At 38.7% G+C, this 19,633-nt stretch overlaps 1 protein-coding gene across 1 annotated transcript in view; it reads right to left on the bottom strand.

Moving 5' to 3' along the window:
• WDPCP (WD repeat containing planar cell polarity effector) overlaps positions 1-19,398 on the bottom strand; it is a 147,747-nt gene extending 128,349 nt beyond the window's left edge. Inside the window, exons 1-2 of the mRNA XM_059468455.1 lie at positions 19,358-19,398; positions 17,227-17,308 (exon numbers count right to left, since the gene is read on the bottom strand). The gene's annotated coding sequence lies outside the window, so the exon portion shown is untranslated. The remainder of the gene's footprint in view (positions 1-17,226; positions 17,309-19,357) is intronic.
• Between the last annotated feature and the right edge of the window lie 235 nt (positions 19,399-19,633).

Consider the following 19,633-nt stretch of genomic DNA (forward strand, 5'->3'; position numbering starts at 1 on the left):
TTTCATCTGTTTTATGTAAAGATCAAAGGGATCATGGTTCCCAATGTCGACCCTATTATAGACAAAAGGGGAAGGCTGCACATTTTTGCTTGGTTGCAGTTTAAGCCTCAAAGCGCCCGTTCATGCTATGCAGTTCTTATATCTCTCATAACCCCACGTTTTATATGGAGACCCATTCACTTGCCTGTAAACACCTGCATGCTTTTATATTTACAGAAAACAAAATCATGGGGTGAAATTCCCATTCTCCATTCTGCTACAATGATTTTTGCCCAATGAGAACAAAGAGATAAAATTTAAATTCAATATTGCCATAACAATATTCCTCTTACCAGTCCCATTAATAAATCTATGGTACTTCATCTAATCACAAACTGACATAGCTGGCCCTGCATCAGAAAGTCTGTTCAAAGTTTTCTCAATGTATTTTTTCTGTCTCCCAGTTACAACAAAGACTGACTTTTATGCAATTTAAATAGAAATTATTCCCAACACAAAGATAACTTTAAAATTTATTCCAATAGAATCAATATCCAGTAAGCCTTGATATTAATGACGTTGATATTAACACTTGTTGACAAAACAAGAGAAAAAATACAGATGTCACCAAAACTTACCTGAAGTGAAAAGACTTCTAAAATTAAGGAAGATTTATTTTATTACCATTTTTTAAAGCAAACTCAGTACATATGCTAGCAAACATGCTGAGAGGGGAAACTTCCAGGATGTCATCCCAAGCCACTAAATACACACTATAAATGCAAAAGTAACTTCCAGTCAAACTGACTACCTCTGCATAAGGCTCAAATCTTCCTTTGTCTCATTAATCATGCATAGAAAGAGGGAGAAAATATTGTGAAGGCAGATAAAAAGTGGGGAAAGCCCTCCAAAATTCCACTGTTTTGGAAGAGGCATAGCACTATGTTTGGGAAGGCTTCTCACACGGTAACATCAGGAGAACGAAGACTGCCTTGGTGGCTCATGATATTAAAGAATTAAAGAATTAGGAATGTACTTCATCAGCAATGTCCAGAAGAGGATGTTCCAAATGAGGGACTCATAATAAATGGTGGCTCTTACCTTGAGCATAGTGGAGTCTACCCTTAACAAGTTTAGAAATTTTGCTAAAATAATTATGGTCATTCTCTCACTGAAGTGACAGAGGGGCTGCATAAATCAAGTGAGGTACAAGAAAAGAGCATTAAAAAAAAGACACCCAAGAACTGTACAACTTATTTGTTATCTAAGCAGACAAGAGTATTTAGAATTTTAGACTTTAAAAAATAGAAAGAAAAAATCTATCATATTGTAAAAGACTTAGCAATTTTCTGCTCCAGGCCAAGGTTTTTGCTCAACCTGAGTTACCACACGCCACTTTAAAAAAGAAAAAAAAAGACATCCCACCATCACTTCAGGGAAGTGATGAAACTTAGGAAACTTGTGACATTTGCTGTGGATTAAAAGGAAATAATTCTTAAATGCATTACAATGCTCCCATGTATTTGTGTTCTTCCACAGCAGCCATTGCTGGGATTTTGCTGGTACTTCCCAATCTCCCAAAGCCATGCATGTGGCAACTCATGGTCAGTGCAAACACAGAGGAGAGATCCCAGGGTTCACTACAAGGTAATTGCTATTTTTTCTTTGCAACACAGAATTGCCCTTAAAAACACTTAAAAGCCTTGAAAGCCACAGTCACAAAACTACACAGGCTTAATTCTCAGCCTGCATCAGTAACACCACCACAATAAACTCTGGTCTTTGATAGTTTCTAATACATCAAACCCAATGAACAGGCAAAAGAGGTACTAACACACATCCCTGCCAAAACATAGAAAACTTCAACTTACAGGACAATTCAAGCAATAATTATGGTAAAGAACCTCTGGCTGTCAATCTTATCCATAGTAAAAAAACAATAACTGAGCTCTTGGAAAACAGGTCTGAAATCAAGACAACTTCTAAGCAAAAACAGATATAGGGAAAGAAACACCACTGACAAAGAAAACACAGTTAGCAGAGTTCTTGATATTTCAACAGGCAAGGAAACTTATGAGGTGTTTAGGAATGAACATTCCAAAAGAAATGGAAAGACTACAAAATGAAAAAGTTAGGTGCTGCTTTTAAAAGACAAATATTACCTTGAGTAAAGAGGTAAACATTCAAATTCATTTCTAGGGAGCAAAAAGGCTTTTCCTGTTTCAGGTCTGACTTCCCCTTGCCCAGGAATCCCTTAAACTGCATTCAGAGACATGTAATCAAGTTTATATGGTAAAAGAATGGGGAGAAAACTGCCCAGGGGCTAGAGGAAGGTCCTGTTTGGGAGAAGACAGTGGGGTAGGGGGAGACCAGGTGAAGAACCCTTACCTTTCCTCTCAGAGAGTTGTTAAAAGGTTGATTTTTCATAAAATTCAGGGTCTTTTACTGCTTAACAGAATTCAAGAAGAAAAATTACTCCGGGATCTTTTCAAATGTGAAAGGATAAAACTGAAATTCCACATGTAACAGATTGACACAGAAAAAAAAGAAACCAGGAATTAAATGCCTGTTGCTTGTTTTTCTTTTTTTTAATCACTTTATGATCCTCTGAAACCTTGACAGAAATTTCCATGGATTTTCCTCTGAGACCTCAGACCAAGACATTCGAAAAAGAAAAAAAAAAAAAAAAAAAAAAGGAAATGGGTGGCTAGACTGAAAATGGTTTATTCTTTATGAAAAACAAAAATTTGTCTGCTAAAGGTAGTTAGCCTAGTTCTCTTCTGGTGGAATTCAAGAATTCACTCCAAACAACTTGTGGATAAAAAGGCTCAGTTTGAATAATATTTCCAGTCAAAACACTGATCCATTCAAAGTGTTAATTCTGATTAGAAGGCCAAAATGGAACAGAGAGGCAAGAACTAAACTGTTTCTATATATTGCGACTGGAAAACAAAATATGCTGCCCACAAGTGAATAAGCCATTCATCAGACTACTGAAAAAGTAAAATTTACAAATTTCTCCCACCCATGCAGTAATTTCAGATAAAAAAATAACTAAGAATTACATTGTGACTATAGTGAAGTTTTTCAAGCCTATTTTAAAATACAGTAAGAAAACAAATTCCTTTAAAAGCAAACTGAAGAACAAAAAATTATTAAAAAACCTGTATTTTTTACTCTAATGAACACTATATTTTCTAATTCCCTGTTTTTCTGGTTTAGGCAAATAAAGACAACAATAGGATTACAACAATATACTTTTAGTTTTGCAGTCAGGTGTCTAATAAATCACTCTAAAACCCCTTTAGCAACTAAAATTAAAAAGCTTGTTCTAGATAGAGATATACAATTTTATGCAGCAGTCTTTTAGAAATAAAATCCAGTTTAAACAAAAAACCTTTTGTTCTCAAGTGTTTACATTTCAGATTAATTTTTAAAGTTTTCTATAAATCTTCAACATTGTTCAGATATATAACCTAAACATGAAACGTGGCAAAAGTTGACAAGTTAATTTATTGCACACTGTAATCAACAATCTACGCTGATCTTCAGAAAAGATAAACCAGAAAATAGTCGCTCGTTCTGTAAAGGAGATAAAAGCAAATGGGGAACTCTGAAAGTGTTCCAGAAATGTAAATGTATACATCATTTGTGCTAAAGGCAACACCAACAATCTCCCTCAAACGAAGCCATATATCAACATGTAAGAACAAGGAGGCATTCTGCTGTCAGCAGAAAACAAAGGAAACATCGCCCATGATGAATAAGTGAGTTTTGAAAACAAAATGGCAACAAGAATTACATAGTACTTAAAAATTTATTTTCAGTGTTCTTCTATGGCACAACACACAGAGGTTGTAGTCCAAAGGACAGGCAAAACAGTGAAGGATACTGCAACTTGTCTGATTTTCCACGCATTGTCGATGTTCAAGCTCAACTTCATATTCCCAAACCTCCATGTTAGGTTCCTCACTTTTCCCTTGAGTTTCCCAAATTCCTTCTACATTATATTCAGCTCGTTCACTTGTTTTGTAGCCATGCCCTTCATTTCCCTTCTCCTTCCTCTCCTCTGCCACTGCATGCAACTCTGGTGCCAGGCAAGCACAAAACAGCTCACCATGGCTTCTGGAGCCCTCTAGCCATCAGGACCTCCACAGTTAATCCCTGATACCAAAGGCCAAATTGAAAAAAATCCTTGAGCTCAGGTCACAGTCTTTTCCTGAGCAGTCTGGGGAAGGGAACACCAATTTGCATTCCCTTGAATTTTAAAAAAACAAATTCACATTTGAAGCTTTTAAGATCTCTACCTTATCCACCAAATGCATTAAGTAAGCCAACATGCCCCAAAAATGAATGCAGGATGGAAGGCAGTGAGAACTGGAAGGTAGAGACTATGTGAACTTGTCCCTTCAGGGGACAATAAAAAAAATTACTTAGCAGATTTTACTTACATAAGTCAGGTGATGATAAAAAAACCAAGAAGGGAAACAACGGGGTTCTGGATATAAATGCATCTGTTATCTAGCTGCAAATTAGGGCTGCTACTTTGAGCTAAGTCTTTAGTTCATCATTGGAAGAAAGGAAAACTGTCAGGTACATTTCTTGTTAAATACCTAAAGTTGCAAAGCCAAATTAATTCTAGTATATATCTATATGTATGTATACATATATATAATATTTTAGTGCTTCATATTTACTGTTTTAAACCACAATCTCAATAGAGACAAAGACACAGTTTTCATGACCTACAGAATTAGTATTTGCTCACTCCAGAAGAGTACATTTTTGCAAACCCCAGCTTGAAGTCTATTTTTGGCACATTCCAAATCGGTTTAGCTTTAACACTGACTTGCAAAAGTGTGTCACTTTTTAAAAGTATCCATTAAACGATACAACATAATCATTAGAAACACCCACTCTTCAAAGCTCTGAAAGATCTATTACAGGGTAGTCATGTAGGGTGAGCAACATTCTGCTTGCTCCCTGCTCCTCCCAAAGTATGTTATCCCATTTCAGCTGCCACTACTGAAATAAGTACGTAAATCCATAGTCACATTTCACTTTTGAAAACTAGAGCACTTATAAATTGGCATTAGAACCCTGAATTTAGACACTCTGAGATTATGACAAAACTCCACTGTTCATAAGGCATGCTACGGGGCAATAAATGCCATTCCCTGATTCATTTTCGAACAATGCAACATCTTAATAATAAAAAGGAATGTTATCCAGGCTTTGAGGAAAGATGCATGGATGAGTGATAAGATGAAGTATCTTCAGAGAAAAAGAATGAAGGGTAACTCATTGTCCCCAGAAAGAAAAGGTGAAAATAGCAATGGGTATCTACCTGGTGAAAGCCATATGTATTTCAGGATTTTTTTTTCTGCACCTTTTCTAAAACATAGGCAAAAATTAGAACAAAATTTGATTGTTAATACAAAGCTATAATAAGTGTCACAAAACCTACTTTTTGGTGTGCATGGATATGCCTTTCCCCAGAGGGATAAAGCTCCTTATACCCTATTTCTGCCATATCCAACCACAAACCTGGGCAGATCCACTTTTTCATCACTTATACTTCACAGCAAAAGTGTGCCCTGGAGCAACAATCCTAAAAGGCAAACAATACCTCATTTCATAGCTCTTGCTTAAGTGCAGAAAGTGAATTCTTTCTGTGTATTTTCCAGAATCAGAAAGAAGTGGCACACATGAAAATATTTGTCAAGTAAAACCTGGGCGAGGTCCAAGAACACTTGAAGGTGTCAACAGGACTTGGAGGGGCAAAAGCCACTCAATTTTTCCTGCACAGAGAACAGTTGTCATGCTGAGGAAGCTGCCTCAGTTCTTGCTGAGCTCATTCCTGCTCTCACATTTCCAAGCACCAACTGCAGTTAAAGAAAAAAAAAAACCCACAGCTTTTTATTTTTTTCATACTGATTCATCAAGATAGTTGTATCTTTTTGCAGCATGATGAGTGCATAATTACAATGATTCAAATCTCTTGTCACCTTCAGGCTAGACTACAGATAGCAATGGGTTTTAGCCAGAGCAGATAGGGAAAATGAACTTGACACAGCACGCAATGGCTTGTTAAGCACAATATAATATTAAAAACATCACTCCCCTTTTTAATCTAGCCAGGAGGAGGGAGAAAAAATCACATGATTTTGAGTTCAAAGTTGCTAAATCCCTTTTTCAGCAGGGGAACATGCTTGTCTGATTACATTTTCAGGTTGAATGCATTTGTCACTCTATCACCTTTCTCCACACTCAGTCCTGTTGGCTTCAGACAGCTCTTTCTCCTCCTAATATCACTGTAATTTCTCAGAAGTTCCTTCAGTCTACTCCCATGTTCCTTCTAGGAAAATGGTTATATGCAGGCTGGGCCCTCTAGTGCGTGGTGATGTTAATGCACCACATTCCCAGCGCTCTGGGCTTTGTTTTCCTCTACCAAGTAACTTCTGCCAGGGCAACTACTCCATTCAGGTGCCTTTTCCAAAGGGACCCTATTTCTGCTTTCATAACTTCAAAAGAAGGAGGAGTTGTCTGAGTGACAACACTCAGGGTGTTCTGTGGCTTATTGCCAAGACTCAAACTCAAGCACTCGGCCCCATGAACAGCAACTTCCGCTAAACCCCTGCAAAAAGAGCATCAAAAGCCCAGCAAGAAACCTGGGAGCTGAGGACAGAGAAGCAGCTTCCTCACCAGGGACAGAAGTTCAGAACTTGAAGCTACTCAATACCTCCAATACAGGTCCTCTCTGAGGCCAATGACCTGCACTACCTTTGTGATCAGAGGCTGCACACAACAGGCACGGTGGGGGCTCTCCTTGCTGTACTTTCAGCTTTGGCTTAAGACAGAGAGTGAACCCCTGAGGCTGTGATTCCCTCAGTCACTCTGCTGCATGTCCTATCCAAACCCTTCAGCATTTAGAAAACCATCTTGATGCTCCTCTACCACATTTTTGATTCCTCAGGTTCTATTTCAGGACCATTAACTTAATTATCCATATAATCTCAAACCATTTGCTTGTCTTTCACTTTTTGTTTCTTAGGATAAAAAGGACCTTGCTAACAGACAAAACTGGAGATGATTAAAATGCTTTAAATAAAACCCCTGCAATTATACTTAGAAACCCCAGGTATTTTTACATCACTTAAAAAGTTTAGATTTTTAACCTAATGAGTGAAATGTCTTTAAAATAGGCAGAATTATGTACATAACCAAAATATACACTAACAAAGCCTGCAATTGTCCAGGGGGAAAACATAACAAAACATAACACAATAAAAAAACTGGCAATGGTACAATTAGCGTGAATGGCATCAGAATAATCTGCATTAATTCTCAACACAGCAGATAACTTCACTATGTCTGTATGACCTCTAAACTGAAAAACCCCACTAAAAAAAAAAAATTAAACACATCATCAAAGATCAACAAACATAGATATGAATGTCCTTCGTATGAATGACTGCTCTTTACACCCTGATGAAGCTTTTCAGCCATAATCATTAACAAAGAAAAGGGAAGTCCAATTGAATAGAAACTCTCAGTACAGCCCAAGCTGCACATTTTGTTACAACTTCCCAGGTTACTGACAATTAAATTAAATGCACCTCTTGACTGCATCACACCCAGGCTATATTATTGAAAGCTGTAAAGATGTATTTTGTTTTGATTTTAAAATAGCTTTTAAAACAGCTTCTGCCAACAGAGACCTTCCTAGTTTTGGAGGAGAAAAAGTCATTATAAGAATCTTGTTAATGTCACAGAACATGAGGGAATAGCATACAAGTGACCAAATTTGCTAATGGGCTTGGAGTCACCTGAGGAAATCATTGCAAAGTGGCAGCATTTTGAAACTTGCTTTTCTTTCACCTCAACATTAATTTAAATTCTTATTTTAAAACCTTCAAAAAAACCTTCATGCCCTTTCAAGCTGTGTATTTGATTTGTGTCCAACAGGTGCAAAAAAAATGAAGAAGTTTATGAAAACCAAGAATGGGCTTAAGTTTAACTGCTGCAGATCCATTTAACATAAGGATCATAACCTGTCCTCATGGATTTTTAAATAGAACAGACTTAAATTTATACCCCTGACATTTAGCAAAATGGAATAACAACTATTTATGGTCCCCCTGTCAATTCTGGTAGTAAAACCCTGGATGTGGTCACAGAAATTATAAATCTACATTGTTATCTGGAAAACAAAATGATTATAATAATTTTCTGCTATTACAAGCAATTGTCTTTAATTACCTCAATATATATTACTTAATTGCCTGAAAAGACAAAATGTCAGCATGAATAGCATTGGTTTGGCAGCCCCAAGTTAGGAACAGCCATTGCAATGGTGCACATTCTCTCTATTCCTTTCCTCAAAAATACAAGATCTCACAGAAGCTTGCCTACCTTGATATGTAATAAAATTTGAAAACTGAAATAATAAGGAATCAGACAATGCCAAAAAATTCAAGTGGTGTGTTCAGATCTTTTAATTATTAATCAGTTCACAGTTTGACCCCATCTTTCTATCAACCCATTTCTCATGTGGCTCCAATTTACACCACGGGTAAATGGCAATCTAATGGAAACAGTGGTACTGAGCACACAACCTAGAATGTGATAATTATTCTGGAGACAGACATACAAGGATGCCTTTACAGCATCAGTCAATCACTGGCAACCTGCTTTCATGAGGTTTCAAAAAAAAAAAGAAATTAGTAGAACAAGAAATTTTTTAAAATATATAGCAGTTGCCCATTACAATTTCTGTGACTGTATTATACATCAGCTTTTACAATCCTATAATACTGTGTATTCCAAAAAAACTTTCATAATTAACAAAGTTTGACTACAATTTCCAGCACAAAGATCATCTTCCCCCCTTTTTTTAAAATTTTAAACACTTCAGTTCTGTGTTTGCACGGAAGGTTTTAGCAGGAGCTTTCAGGGAAGGAAGCTGCTGGAAGCTTTCCCTATTTCCAGCAGAGCCAGTGCCAGATGGGTCTAGGAGTGACTCCCTGCTGGACAAGGCTGAGCCCATCAGCAATGGGCTCCATTGCTTCAGGTATAACACAGTTATTTCCTCATTATCCTATTGATGGATAATAAATTAAACTGATTTCCCTGAGTTGAGTCTGTTTTGCCCATGACAGTGACTGGCTCTCCCTGTCCTTACCTTGACCTTTTTGTTGTATTTTCTCTCCCTCCTCTGTCCCCTGAGCAGGCGAATGAGATAGGCTTTGGTGAGCACCTGATGTCCAGCCAGGGTCACCCCACCACAGCTTCACCCATGATCTCTCACCTATAACAAACACTGTTTAAAAATGCATTCATCTGGGCAGTGTGGAGGTATCTTGTCTCCAAAGAGAGCTGTGACTGACCAGTCTAGCTAGCTGCAACATTTGGCTCCCTCCATTTTCACAGATGTAAAAGATACAATTTAATTAACTCATCCACACAAGTGGCAGAGCAAAACAAAACCACTAAATGGCTGTGGCAGGGGGAAGGAATTTCCCCAGAGTTAAGTAGTTTCTGTATTTTACTCAAGCCTTTATTTTACGTAAGTCTTTTTAGGACTGATACAATTTCAGAGTCTGTCTCACTTCTATCTGTGGATTTCTTTTCCCAAAATCTTTGTCTGAATTGGGTTTGCTCAAATTAAAGTCACAGCTGCTGCTATAATTCTGTGTGAGGCTTCCTTCTTGTCCACATCCATGTTAAGGGAAGCAGCAATATTTTCACCATTTTCCTTATTCCGCTACTTTTAAACAGAAGGCCAACAGCATAATCTTCACACTAATCCATGAAACAGATTACAATTATGTATATGTTAGAAAATATGCAGAATTTTCATTCTTCAGTTTTCTTGCCCTATTCAGCAAATTCTGCAGTATTTCCTTTCATGATGATAACATTTCTTTGATCTCAGCAAAGAGATTTTTTAAACTTCATTGTTAGAAATACAAGTAGAATAACTAACTTACATGGCCTCAATTAGAAAATAGCATTTGCTGCAGTTCATTCATGATGAGGGAGTTTTAAAATTCACAGCATGCCATCTTCTGAAAATCAAGCAGCAACACTTCACAGGTAGGCCACTCCTGGAGCTTTATGCAAAGTCTGCACTCACATGTCCTTGAATTCAGAGTGACTAATAACCTCAGCAAGGTGCACATTTGAAAAGAACACTCATGCTGAAGTTGGCATTTATTCACTGGCATTATGGGTGGCATATTTTACAGCTGCTTGTTCAGGAATATTCAACCACCTGCACACTGTGTGTCATTGCACTGGAGCTCAGCCACATGCTCAAGCTGTAAGTGTTGCAGTTTTGGTAATCGGATTCAGAAAACAAGCATGACAGAGTGAAATTCATTTATTAAGTCATTTACTAAATAGGGATACTACTTGATATATTACAAAGCAGACAGATAGAAAAAGACACTTAGGGGTTTCCCAATACCACATACCAAAAAACTTCTACCCAGAAAACAAATAAAAAACCCTCCGAGGGGGAAAAGTTGATAAAGTTAAATATAATCACTGACAGATGCTAAAGAAGCTACTCCAGCAAGATCTCTACAGAATATAAATATTTAATTTACTCTATGATGAAAAGTCAATTAATCAACAGTCCCAAGGAGTAAGGTCTGCTTACTATCTGAGTATTTATTCAAATGAAACTCCCACCAACATCACTGTCTCATAGCTGTCCTGCTTTTGTATTTTAACACAAGAATGGCACTATGTTACAAGTTTTCTAGTACAAGTTTTCTTAGACTGAATTCCACAGGAAGAGACCTCTGCCACAAGTTGAAGAGTAACAAAGTTAACAGCACTCCTAAGAGGTAGGGGACTTTGCCTGCAGTGTTCCAGGAACATTCTGGGCTTTCATATAACTTGTGTCACAAGCTGCACCTCATTCACTGACATTACATCACTATGACTCTTTTGTCTCAATTTCAACTTATTAATTACATTTACAAAGGAAATCTTCCGATATCTTAAAAAAAAAAAAAAAAAAAAAAAAGGCCAACTGCATCCTGGGCTGTGGTGTAAAAAGAAAGATGGCCAACAGGTCAAGGAGGAGGACTCCCTTTTTCTACTCTGCTCTGCTGAGACTCCACCTGCAGTTCTGCATCCAGCTCTGAAGCCCCCAGCAAAGAAAAGTAAGGACCTGTTACGGATGGGTCTAGAAAAAAAGCCACAAAAAAGGACTGGAGGAAAGGAACAGCTCCCCTTTTTAAAAAGGTTGGGAGACTTGGGGGTTTTTAGCCTGGAGAAGAGAAGGCTCTAGGGAGACCTTATGATAGCCCATTAATACTTAAAGGGTGGCTTATCAGAAAGGGGGAGAGGGACTTTCTACATGAGGTCTGGAGTGACAAGACCAAGAGCAACAGTTCTTATCCAGAAAAGAGTAGATTTGGATTAGATATAAGGAAGAAATTCCTTACTCTGAGGGGTTGAGGCACTGGAACAGGTTGCCCAGAAAAGCTGTGGATGCCCCAAGCCTGGCAGGACTGAAGGCCAGGTTGGATGGGGCTAGGAGCAACCAGATCTAGTGGAAGGTGTCCACAGTGCATTGGACCTCAAAGGTCCCTTCTAGTCCAAACCACTCTGTGATTCTGTGACAAAAGCAGCAGACAACTCATTGCAATTCACTGCATCTGGTTGTAATTGGAACAAAAACTGGCAAAAGAGTGGATTGGGAAGCATCTACTTAAATACACCGATGAGGTACAAAAGAGTGGAAAGCTTTGTATATTAAGCTTTATATTTGTGCCTGCTTTTCTTTATACTTCTATTTAAGGAACAATCAATATAACCATTAAGAAAGAAATAATTTTTTTTAATTGACTATAAAATTGGAAATAATGCCATGATTTTGAAGTCCATACACACCTATTCTTCCAACACAACTCTCTAATGCATTTTACAAGCCTTCCATTTCTCAGGCAAGACAAGGCTCAACATTACAAACCCACTGAAGTGTCTTCCAAAAATGCAGACTGTCCTTTACAGGTGCAGTTTTTAAAAGTTTAGTCAGTTCTGTCTAAAAATTATGCTACCAGATGGTGTAACTACACTGCAGTGGATACTCTTGCCATCTCAGAGGCACATTCAAAAAGATAATCACCTCTCAGATTTTATTCAATACAAGATAATGGATCACTCTATGCACTCAGAAGTTTGGGTACAACTGCCTGGGACCAACTACAATGGATAAAAAAATACCTTATCAATGTTCAGTAGGCCTCAGTTCCCATGAAAAGGAATGTGACAACTCAGAACCCACCAGTGGCCCTCGGAAGGCAAGGTGATGTCCACCAGCACTGCAGAGGATTCCCAGCTTTCATTATAGGAATCAGTGGCATTCATTTAGCAAGGACAGGGCCTAGCACTGCAGTTAAACTATGGTACTGTTAATGACACTTCACTAATTTATGTCCCACACAGCTGTGTTGAACAAATAAACCATCTGCAGTATGCTGCTGTTCTGAATTCTCTCTGCAGGTTTGAAGTCCTTGAATCACATTCCCCTCCAATCTAGTATGTCAGGAGTCACAAGTGGTCCAATTACACAGGCAACTGACCCACTAGTGCTAAAAACCTGCCTCTTGTGAAACTCCATGAAGGTAAGAAACATCACAGTATTGGCATTCTCCTGGACATGGCCCTGTGGCGGTCAAGTACAAACAGAAAAAAGTGAGCAGCAGGTGGAGAAGAGCCCTATTCTATTTCTCTAAACACCACAGATCTTATTTCTCCAATAAAAACATGGCACTTGTCCTTGTTCTGGCAACACTGAAATACTAAAATACTTAGATGGTAATAAATTCAAGCTAGTGATTTTATAAACCTTTTAGATACACTTTTATTCTTTCCCTGAAACCTTGTAAGCTGGGGATTCACTTCCAAAATAGTTTTCCTATCAAATACAGCATATATAGGTTATAAAAACCCAAAAGGTTTAATCACCACTTTTTTTTACAGAAGTTCATTAACAGGTTTGCCAAATTACCCAGCTCAGAATTGTGTGTATATATTATTAAACCCTATTTTAAGCTTGCATATTACTTCCCTTAAGAGTCTATTAGTTCCTCTGTTTGGTGTTTTATATATTTACAAAGATACTCAAAAGTTTTGTCTTATTAAGAGAAAAATTGCACAGAATGAGAAAAACTTCTTAGGTAACTTTGGAATCTTTTAACTTGTAAATTAGCAATGAAAGCATTGAGCTAAGTCTTTGGGACTATATTTGAAGTCTTAATGAAAGGGTCAGATTACAAAAAGCCATAGTGGGAGTATTATATGAGGAAGATTTAAAGTTAGTTGCAGTGTATTAAAAAAACAACATTGAAATAAATTATTTTTCACTGCAGTATGCCAAGTTTTTGGAGATAGAATTAAAATTGGGCTTTCATTTTAGACCAAGTAAAGCATAATACTAGACTATAATACCGCATATACTAGTGAGATCCAAATGCCCATGGTGTTGCAAGAGAACATTTTCCCTCAGGCATTTGAAATGTAATGCTTCTTTAATATTCTCTGTTGGATATTGTTAGAATGGAATTTCAAATATTTCCTGCAATTTGAGTTAAAGATTACTGAATAATGCTGAGCAGCAGAAAATTTTCGAAGCGTACATCTAAAGCCGGCACAGTAGCTTAATGTCCTGTTGTTTCTTGCTTTAGCAAAATTAATTTCTTCAGTCTTCAACCACGAATTCATGCACCACCTGGAGATACAAACCCATAATTTAACTGTGCTGTATTTCTAGCTCCCTTGCCTAACACACACTGAGGCCAGACTCTGTATGTCAGGCAACTATAACAGGAAAAGGCCATTTCAGAGCAATACTTTATATTCTCCCATATCAGACAGTAAGCAACTCCAAAAATAGTATCTGGCCTGTTATTGTAAATAAATGGGATTACAGGCCATGAAACAAAAGCACATTCTATTATATAGACAAGAGTAACACCTTTCTAATAGGACTCAAAACATTCAAAAGGCTTTTATCCAATTAAGGTCCAATTTTTCCACATATCTGTGTTAGTGCTTTACCATGGCTACTCTTTACAGGTAAGGGTAGATGGCAAGTTGAGCAAAAAGGCATAGCTGTATCATTCTAAAAGGAAACTAGAAAAACACAAACTGCAACCATGATTCCTGTTGCTTGATTACTCCATGGAGAAGCCTCCTTCATCCAAAGATGCAGCATCTTTCCACCATTTGTGCCATGATATAAGTGGTCCATTACCCAACTTTTTTCTGTGGCCATTGCTCCCTTCTCGTTCATACTTGGGCACACGACTACCCTGAGTTCAAATTAACCAATTCCTCAACACCATCCCAGCCTGATAGAACAACTCCAAATGACTTCATGACAGGCCCAAGAGTTTCTAACATTTTCTTTGAGTATGAGCCTGAGGACCATTCTCATGGGTTCCGACATAACCCTCCCCAACACTGAACTAAAAAAAAAAACAAAAAAAATATATGCATGCCTGGTTTTGAGCAACAGGAAACTCCAAGTTATGCAGCATTGGTATGGACAACAGAGTCCACACAGCTGAAATCAGCTGGAATTTTATTTAGAGATGGGATCATTTAGCCCTGCAGTGTGAAACTGAATGAGTACAGGCATGTGCAGAGAGTACTTGTGTTTATGTGAGCAGAATGAATAAAGGCAATTTCTTCTTTCTTTACTCAAGTATCAGTAGACACTGAATATGGTCAGTATTATAAGCATGTATTCTACTAAAGCCACCCATAAACTCTGCTGCTGCCTAAAAATTGATTTGGATAAGGTTTCCAAAAGCAGGCCAGATACCAAAATGAATCTGTTAACTAGCAGAAAAACCTCCATACAGGAAACAAAGTGCTTAGTTGCCTCTTACACTTATTACTGATAAATTCATGTTTGAAAGTTTGAAAGTTATGTTTTACTTATGAATAATGCCATTAAGATAAGAGATTATCAGTCTTTTCTATCCATAAAGAATTATATTTTATACAATTAACAAAAAATCAACACTCTAAGACATCATTCTTCTTCCACCAGTATTTCCCAGGATATTTTCTGTGAAACACTATTTAATTCTTGGAGGAAAAAAAGGAGAAAAATTTAGTTTGTACAGTGGCAGCTATTAAGAATTTGGTTCTGCAAAAATACAGAAATAAAGTCACATGGACATTGTAAAACAAGCTGAAATATTTTAAGCAAACTATGTGGCCATAATTCATAGAACTAAGCCTAAGGAGAAAAACTCTTGTAACTGTGCAAGAGATTTGGCATGGAAGAGCATTCATCAGCCATTCTGACATGGAAAGGATGGATAAAGGAAGCAGATGGATTCACCCATCTGCACTGCACCTAAAAAAGGGAAAGTCATCATTATGGTTGCTAGCCTCTTGTTCAAAATGTATAACTTGATCATCAGGTTATAATGAACATATGCAAAAGAAAGTCTTACGAGAGAAAAAGCAAACATTTAGTTTTAGTAGGATGTGTTTCCCTTGACTAAATTGATTCACTTGACTAAATGCTTACCTCATTTAAAAAACTCCCAAGGACATCAGCTTAATCTTTCATCAGTTTACATCTAGTGAGGGGAACGGGTGCTGGTGCTCATGTTGGGTTTTTAATGTTGCAATGAATTAACTTTAAGAGTACAAGGTTTGCTTTGGTAGAACTTGAATTGTTACACAGGTCATCTCCTCTCTAGAATACCAACCTGCCTCTTCTCCTCCAGACAGTGACATTAGTGAGTACAAAACCCACACAGATCTGTCACAAAGTCTCTGTTCAACCAAGAGAAAGATAGATTTGTGTTAAGGTAGAAAAATCCAGTAACACTACTTCTCATGCACCAGGAACACAACCCTTCTGCTCACTTTGCAATAATTCAGAGATCAACTTTGCTGGATTTACAGCCAATATCTCAAAGTCTTTGTGCCGTGTCCAATGTGGTTGTTTGGTTTGTGGGCTGGTTTTGTTTGGCTTTGGTTTTAAACAGGGATTCTCTGTAACCCAGACCTTGTAACAACTGTGAGAAGAAAACCCTCCCGAAGTGGTGCTCGGGTGGTGGGTGAGGACAGATCTCCCAGGGTCCCTCAGCTCTGGGGGTGCCACTGTGAAGCCACTGTGCCACCACCCCCTCTGGCCAGTGATGGAGCCCTGAATGCTTTGGGCACCACAGCACCCACCTCAGATCTGACGTGCACCCACACCAGAGGACGCCTGAACTCTGAGTGTCCCCTGCCAAACCTACAATACCTGCTCGTACTATCGACCTACTTAGGGAAAACAAATAAAAATAACTTTCTGTTCACAATTTTTATTAATATTTGACTCATGAATAGTTCATAAAGATTACTAATACATATTACATGCAAGCTACAGATCATGTGTCCCTTTACAGGCAGCAGGTACATGAGTACAGGATGTGTTATTGCATCCTAGCTACCTGTTAAAAACATGCTGAAGGCTGTAAACATCAATTAATGATAATTACCCAACTTTAAATAAAAAAACCAACTAAGCTGTTAAGAAATATAAAATAAGCAATAAAAAATTAAACCACTTCCATAGAAGATAAATTTTCTCTTTTACAAAGAAAGTTTTCACCACAGCAAAAACAAAATCTGGATTATAAATGGAATTTATAGATTAGCTTCTTCCTGACATTTAATGTCCATGCAGTACTACACGACTGAAGTTCAGAAATGAATGGTGAAAAATTATGTTTGGGACATTAGCACTAGGAATTAAAAAAAACCCAACCCTGTATTAATTTTCTAAGCTATGATTTTAATAGTGCTTGTTCATATCTATATATTTTTAAAAATCTATTATAGATTTCTCACATACTTTAAAAAATAACTTTTGATTCTCTTAATTCTATTTAAGTATTTTTTTGTAACGTTTTACCTTAGTTCTGAAAAATCTCTTACTATTATTCCCTTGGACCAGAGCACAGAAGAGATTTACAAAACTATTTCAACTCTAGCATTTCTAGTTTTAAACCTGGCCACTATATAGTTAATTTTTCTTACATAGTCTTGTGCATTTTAAATGTTAATTATATCACATAGACTTAGATACAAGAGACATGACTTGGTGACAACACTTGTAAGTAAATGCGTAAGACAAAAAACCTGTACTAGACACTGAGAGGATGATAAAAAGAGAACTTTACAAATTATTGAAAATTAGGTGTAAAAACTTACCTAAAAATATTCATCCGTTTCTATAGATGGCAACGAAGTAAAAGAAAATCCCATCCAAAATACAGTTAAAGAAGACAGCCAGCTGTTAACAGAGAATAATTCATTTTAAAATATTTTTTAAGAAATTAAGAGATAATTCTGGCAGCCTACCCTTCAAAACTACTAGTTACCTTGAAAAATAATACTTAATCCCCTGAAAATGTAGATTAGAACATCTTAATACTTCAGTGTGCTGTTTAATTACCGATTTCCACGTAATTCAGTATCTTTTGAGTGCAAAAATTGCAAAGTGTATTTGAGAGTTAGCCCAGAGTCCAACTCACATGCACACTAAATTTCCATTACTTCATTTGCATGTAATGTTTCTATTTATGCAGCTTTTTGGCTTACAGCACTACACAGAAGACTCATACTAATGAAACATTGGGGAGCATTAAAGAATATTCTTTTAAATTACATTTAAATTTTGCTTGGAAACCATCAAAGCTTAAAAAGCAGACACAAAATTTAAGAAGGAAATACTAGAACTCTTAAGTTTTGCTGACTTTAAAAATTATACCACATTCATAAACGGCGGCATTTTACAGTATTTTTAGTTAAATCAGCACAGACAATAACTGAGTCCAACTTGGACTAATCATACTGAGATTGAAGATAAACTGATAAAAGTGCTTCTGACAAACAAAAGCATTTACACGTGGCTTTGCATCAAAACAAATCACTTTCAACACAAAGTAATGATTTGTTGTTATCTCCAATAGCAAATAATTCCAGGAGCACAAGCTTGGGCCAAAAAGGAGCAATAATAAGAAAAGTCTTACCTAGAGAAAAAAGTTTGAAAGTTTCAAGTTAAGCTCTTAACTGAAATCCATTAAATCAATACAATCTGCCATGCTGACACAGACAAATCAGTTTACAGCCTGCTAACACTGATTTAGCTGGAAATTGATAAGAAATCAATTAAACTGAACCAATTATGGTAGGGGGAAATTACCTTATGCGGGTCCACATCAGGTTTTGTGTATATTTAAATCCTAAACAATCTTAAATAGTGTTAATTAAGTCTGTACAACGTCTGGGTGCAGAAAAGGTTAAGAGTTACCAGGGTAAAGCATCTTAAGACACTCTGGGAAACTCTGACTGTGTTAAACAAGCTCCCTCCTCCTGACCAAGCTTCCCTACGCTTCCCAGCAAGCTAGCCCTCAGCTCTGCTTGCAGCTATCCGGCTTTCAAACTTATCCACAGAAGGGAGCTTGGGTACGGTACAGGTCTAATTCATAATAAAAACGTACGGTTATTGACTGATATGAATCCGTGCAGCTGGAGAACCTCAGCAAAGCCGGCGGGGCCGCTCCCCCGGCACCCCGGCACTGCCGCAGGAGCTGCCAGGGCCTCAAGGCTCCTTCAGCCACGGCCCCTTCCGAGCTGTGACCGGCAGCAAGACCCGCCGGAACGGGAGCACTTTGCATCACAGCTTCCATTTTACACCACCTGCCCCAAAGGAGCAGCTTCCCCTTTCTGTCGCAGGACGGAAGAATTTGCCTCAGTATCCATGCTTACTATAAGAACTAGAGTAAGGCTTCAAACTAATCCTGCAGAAACACACCTGGACAAGTGTGACCTTCACAGAACACTTAACTAACAGGGAATCCTGTCATGATCTGAGGGAAAAACCAGCTGTGCTATCCAAGACCTTCTTTTACACCCTAAAAACAGTTTACGAAGCTCTGTTCTGCTGATGTATTTCTGCCGGTAGCAGCCTCCCTTACAGCCAGACCAAAGGAATTTACTTCACTCAACATTTCGAAACACAAGTCAACGAGCAGCTTTATTTTTGTACAAGTGATCGCTAGTTTACCCACGCAGTTCTACCAGCGGAACAGCACAGGTAAGCTCTCAGCTTTCCCTGAAAATAAAAAGGGAAGGACCCAGTAATAGGATGGCAAAATTTCATGAAGTGTGGAGCGCCGGGAACGCGCCGGCAGCTCCCCAGAGGAGGCCGGGCGGGAAGGAAACGCGCGGGAAACGCGAGGGGAACGCTCAGCCCGCCCCGGGCTCGCGGCTCCGGGATGCCCCGGGAGTGCCCCGCCGGGCAGGGCAGGACAGGGCCGGGCCGCGCACTCGCACCCACCGAGCGCTCCGAGTTCGCGGGACGGCCGCGGGAGCAGCAGCGCCGCCGGCACCGGGGCCTGTCCTGCGCGTCACCGCAGCAACCGCGCGCGCCGCCCCCCGCGCATGCGCCGCCACAGCCGCCCCCCGCCCCCGCATCCTCGCCGCCGAGGGCGCATGCGCGGCCAGAGATGCCCGCGCTTGCCGCAGCCCCCACCCCTCCCAACCGCGCGCACGCGCCGTGAAGGCCGCCGCGCGTCGCCCCCTAACGGCCCCAGCCCGGCGGCGCCGCGCGGCG

The sequence above is a fragment of the Ammospiza nelsoni genome, chromosome 3 (genome assembly GCF_027579445.1).
Source record: "Ammospiza nelsoni isolate bAmmNel1 chromosome 3, bAmmNel1.pri, whole genome shotgun sequence".
NCBI classification, from domain to species: Eukaryota; Metazoa; Chordata; class Aves; order Passeriformes; family Passerellidae; genus Ammospiza; species Ammospiza nelsoni.